Source organism: Psammomys obesus, unplaced genomic scaffold, assembly GCF_907164565.1.
Source record: "Psammomys obesus unplaced genomic scaffold, mPsaObe1.curated_primary_1811, whole genome shotgun sequence".
Classification (NCBI taxonomy): Eukaryota; Metazoa; Chordata; class Mammalia; order Rodentia; family Muridae; genus Psammomys; species Psammomys obesus.
In genome coordinates this window covers 16,410,684-16,416,272 of record NW_026592890.1, presented here as the reverse complement: position 1 = coordinate 16,416,272, position 5,589 = coordinate 16,410,684, and the positions used below count along the sequence as shown (strand labels likewise).

The window sequence follows — 5,589 nt, the reverse complement described above, 5'->3', positions numbered from 1 at the left end:
GTCTGCATGTGGGCCGGCATGCCAAAAGAGGGCAGCATATCTCATTATAGTTCATTATGAGCCACCATGTGGTTGTTGGGACTTGAACTCAGGACCTTTGGAAGAACAATGCTCTTAACTTCTGAGACATCTCTCTAGCCCCAGAAATAGGACCTTGTTACCAAATTGTAGAGGATAACCCAGAGCAATGTCAATGTCCTGTAAAGTTTAGAATGTCTTTGAGAACAAACCAACCAACAAGACCATATCTGGCTCGATCTTATTTTAAGTTCATGTAGCCTATGGTGTCTGGAGCAGGCATTACTCTCTCATTATAAGATGGCTCTCTCTATTTGTGTATATATTTTAGGAAGCTTCTACAGTAGTATGCTTCCATGTGACATTTTAAAAGGTCTTTAGTGTTATTGCTCCCCACTCACTCCTCTGCCTTGATCTTCCCATCTCCTACCCCATTTAACCCTTCCTGTTCCATTTTTCTCCATTCTCCCTTCATATTACTTGTGTTCTATCACCCTTTTCTTCAAATCCCACCCCCACAATTCATTACTAGTTTCCTGACATCTAAGGTACTTCCAATTTAAACACACATCTCTAAAGATTTGGGTCCAGGTTACATCATTCGGAATTATTATTTCCAGCTCCATCCATTTACCTGAAAATTTTATTTTTCTTTACAACTGAATATTGTTCCACTGTGTATGTTTCATATCTTCACTATTCTTTCATCAGATGATAGACAACTAGGCTATTTCCATTTCCTGACTATTTTGAATAAAGCAGTTAGATAGTAACTTCATCACTGGATTGATAATTAATGAATTCATAGCTGCATGGACATTAGGAGGTGAGTTCTAGTTAGAAGAAGTAGGTTGTTGGGCATATTCTCTTGGGGGGTATATTTTGTCTCAGAGGGGAAAAGACCCCCTCTGTCTTTTCCGGCTTCCTGGTGGCCATTAGGTAAGAAGCTGCCTCCATCCTACACTCTTGATATCATGGTATTATGCCTTTGGTCAGGCTCAGACACACTTTTAACTAAATCATTTGAAACTTTGAACCAAAACAAACCTTTTTTTCTTTTAAATTGTTTTTCTCAGGCATTCTTTACAGTGATGAAAAACTTACTAACACATAATTTAATTTAATTTCAATCCCATAAAATAAATCAACTTCCTAAAAATTTATAATCTTTAACAGTACCAAGTCATGAACTTAATAAATCAGAAAATAATAGCTGCAGTTTGGAAGGGCCTTCTTTTGTAGATATTGGAGATTTGGAGAAGATACAAGAAAGGATTTTGTCTTGCCCAAAGAGAAGGCCTGGATTTTCCTTATCCTTACAGGCTTGTGTGTTTGCTTAGGGACCTTAGTTCAAAGGGGATGATCTCATGTGATCTCTTGGGTTGCATTTTGTGAAATCATGCTAACAGCTCACAACCACAAAACTTCCATAGTGAAGCTATGGATATGAGCTTCAGATTAAACAGTATCATACCAATCAGTCAATATGTTAATAAATCAGTCAGGTATGCATGATGAAGTCTCTCAAGAAACACGGGGTGTCAGATTCTGGAGAATTTCTGATTGATAGTGCACTGTGCATGTTATCACATAGGAACCATCTTGACTTCATGGCTTAAAGACAATGGAATTTTCCACTTGAAATGCTCTTTTGCTCTTTTGCCTCATGGCTACATAGGAACCATCTTGACTTCATGGCTTAAAGACATTGGAACTTCCCACTTGAAATGCTCTTTTGCCTATACTTCAAGGCCTGAGCTTTCAGGCTTTCCCTTTAGTAATTAATAGCCACTTCCAGGAGTTATGAGTCTTTCTGGCAAATTTTCACTCCAGTTATTTTGTTTACATCTCAACCTTGTAACTGGTCTTAGAAATGAGGGTAGAGGCTGAGGCTGTGCTTCTTACTTTGCTGTTGGCCTTTACTTCTTACATTTCCCGAGATGTATCCAGGTTTGTCTGAGTCACAGAAACTTGGCTGTCACTGGGAAAGTAACAAGATGTTCAGTGATGCAGTATGAAAGTTAGATAGACTGTATTATCCTTAATGTATGTACAAACATTGTATTTTGATGATCAGTGGCATGGCTGATGTATATGAACATTTTCCATAGATTTATTGGCTGTTTTCATAAGACATACTTAAAAGACTTTAAAAAAATGTTTCAAATATCAACAACATACACCCACGTCTACACATATATATTAGAAACATACAAAAAGATGAATAGAACTAAAAATAGTGGAATAATCTCTCAGTATAGACAGGTAGGTTACTAGTTATCACAATGCATTTTTACTTTTAGCTTTACCTGTGAAAAACTTTCTCGACAGTCTTCTTCCTCCAAATTAGGAGCCATCTTCAGTAGACTGTCTTTCAGTAAACATTTGAAAAACATTCCTGAGAATACAAAGGGGTAAAAAATATTTCTTAAGAGACTAGTGAAGTATATATTCCTTCTAGTCTGGGACTGTGTAAAAGTTTGATTCAAACCACCTGCACCATTTTAAATTTTCTAGATTTACATTTAAAAGAGTGAAGAGGCTGAAATAATCATATTTCATTTGGCCCAACATACAAAAGATTATTTTAAAAATAAAATGTTGATAGTTTGTATTTATCTTTCTCTTAAGTCTTCAAAATATGGTATATTTTTAATATTTATTACTTATCCTAATTTAGACAAGTCACATTTCTATTTTGCACAGCCAAATCTGGCTGGTGGTTTGAGCATAGGACAGGGGCAGTTTAATGTAGTACATTTTAAATTTTCATTTCTTTGAATCCTCTGGAACTCTGATGGGTATAATCTGCTCTCTCTCTCTTTTCTTCTACCCTCCTCTCCCTCCCTCCCTCTCTTTTGAGACAGGGTTTCTCTGTGTAGTCTTGCTGTCCTGGACTCTATTTGTGGACTAGGCTGGCCATGAACTCACAGAGATAGGCCTGTCTCTGCCTCCTGAATGCCTTGATTAAAGGCGTGTGCCACCATGCCTGGCCTATTTCTCCCTATTATGTAATCTCCTTTCATTTCTTCTTTACTTATTTGTCTTTTACTCATTTACTGGGAAGGTGGGGGAGACAGGAAAGAATAGAACAAAATTTAACCTGAGGATGATGTTCAGCTGTACTCTATGAGTGTTAATTGTATGCTGAAGGGACTCTGAGGCCCAAAAATTCAGCCAGAAATCCACTATCATCTAATTTATAGTTGCAGTTTTAATGTACACGCCACCCTCAAATGGCCATGTTGGTTCTGTAATTCCATGTTTGATCAAAACCACTTCTTTCCTTGCTTTGTAGAAATGCTATCTCAGTTTCTGAAAATCCCGTAATTGTGTGCCTAAGATTAGCAAATATTTCTGTCCAACTCATACTACTTCTGCCTGGATTCTCAGGTGGCCCTCCTATCAGGGAATCTGCTACTTATTTTTCATTATAATGGATTTGCTTTTACTTAAGATCTCTTCTGTGCCTCTCCTAGAATTATCTCTCTAGTGAGACCAAAAGTCTTTGGGATCATCAATTCTATTCTGGTGATAAAATGGGTTAGACTCTAAGCTCTTGAAAGTCTACATAGAACCAGCCCCCTTGAATCATGAGAATGGACTAACTTTTAATAAGGCCAGTCACTAATTCTTTTGATATGCTTTTCTCTTGCCTCGAATTCCTATTTTGTAGGCATTCAGCATCTACTTAGGGAGAAATGTAGAGACTGGGATGGTCATATATATCTTCTGTGGTGCATATAGTTCTTTCGATTGTGTTAGAAGGGGCTCTTGGTGTGGAGAGCCAAGCTCTGCCGCGCCCTAAAGATGGCACTGGCTTCCGCCTCTTGTAGGCAAAAGCTCTCATTAAACAACTCCTTATTTGGTTGTGTATGTGCATCGGGCTCGCTTCCGCAGTTGTGGACTAATCTGCAGGCGCCACGTAGCTTGTCAGGATTGGCTGGCCATAGGCTATTTAATTGGCGGGCTGGGCTTCCCGGGGGTCAGAAGATTGTTCAAGGTTCCTGAAGAAACTGCATTGAGAAGAGTCTAGTGTTGCGTCTTCCTTGCTGGTCGAGGCGGTCGCTACATCTTGGAACCTGAAAATCTTTTTTTTTTTTTTCCCCGTATAGAGTTCAGGTCACATGAAACAAACCAGTATCACAAGATGGGTCTTTCATATTGTTGACAGTCCAGTAACTTTTCCTCTTAATGGATCTGATCAAGTTCCACTTCTATTTCATGATTTCTTGCGTTGTCTTCGTTATTTCAACCTCTGAAATAATTTTATCGTGACTGAGATCTTCTTAGTATATTCAGTCTAAAATACAGAACTTCCAATGGGTCTGGCAAGTGAGAATTATTGTTGGAGCAACACTGGCTGCTTCTATAAAACAGGGTTTTAGTAAGTCTTCGGACATACCACCTAGGAAGAAGGGGGCCGGAAGGGTGCGATGACAAGGCATGACACATCTGCGTCCTTGCTCACCAGCTCAAACTTAACAACGCACAGTTCTCTAAGTCAGCTTTTCTAAGTTTGTCAGTTGCACCAGGCCATCCTCAGATGTTTTGTTTCTGAAGGTCAGAAATAACTTCAGGAGTACTAAGTTGAGGATAAACGAAACTCGAACCTAGAGCAGGTGGCGGAACCGTCCAGGGACCACGGGACTCTGACTCACCGGTCTCTACAGGTCATAGGACCTACGTCCTCCGTGCAGTTAGCAGAGGTGAGCGGGGCTTGGGGTGGGGAAAATGAGGCCTCCGGAGGCCAAGCGAGGGGCCGGGGAGCAGACCACCGCCGCAGAGGCGCGGCCAGCGAGCCCCGCTCACCCCAGAACCGCCGCCATGGGCGGGGCGGGGCGGAGGGCGGCCGGGTGCTGACGCGTCGACGTTGGCGTCGCGGCTGATGACGCGGCGCCGGCGCCCGCCCCGCCCCTCCTGGTCGCTCCGAGCCGGCGTTTGGGTCCGCGGGGTCGGCGCCAGCGGGGACAGCGCTCGCGGGCTAAGCCGGGAATTGCGGGCGACCCCCGCCGGCCCGCGTGGGCAGCGGGGGAGGGTGCGGCACGGGCCTCCGCTCCTCCCGGGAGACGAGAGGAAGCAGTCCTCCCGGAGGCCGGACGCGCGGGAGGCGGCGGGGCCGAGGTGAGCGGGGGAGACGGGAGGCTCGGGGGCGGAGCTGGGGGGGGGGGGGCGGCGGGGTCGCTCGCCCTGCTCGGCGGGACCCCGGCGGGCCCCGCTGTCATCCCTCGGCCGCGCGTCCCGGCTCACCCAAGTTTGGAGGTGGGGGTGGGGACGAAAACTCCAGCGCGATTGTCCACGTGTACGGACGCTGGGTGGCCACAAGTTCTGCGCGAAATCTGCTTTTCCTCCTCTTTTCCTTCTTTTAAGTGTTACAAGCCCCCGGCAGCATCGTCCTCCGCGTGGATTGTAGGATGGAGAGCTGGTGGGTTGCGTTTTCCCCACTGCACAGAATAGTGACTGGATTGGGTTATGGAGTTGAGGGTTGTGAGTGAATTTAGCAATAGAGGAATCAGAATGTGAGATATATATATATATATATATATATATATATATATATATATATATATA

At 43.4% G+C, this 5,589-nt stretch overlaps 1 protein-coding gene across 1 annotated transcript in view; it reads left to right on the top strand.

Annotated features, from left to right (window-relative positions):
* The first annotated feature begins 4,968 nt into the window (after nt 1-4,968).
* Nucleotides 4,969-5,589, top strand: part of Ascc3 (activating signal cointegrator 1 complex subunit 3) — a 312,705-nt gene continuing 312,084 nt past the window's right edge. Inside the window, exon 1 of the mRNA XM_055616194.1 lies at nt 4,969-5,142. The gene's annotated coding sequence lies outside the window, so the exon portion shown is untranslated. The remainder of the gene's footprint in view (nt 5,143-5,589) is intronic.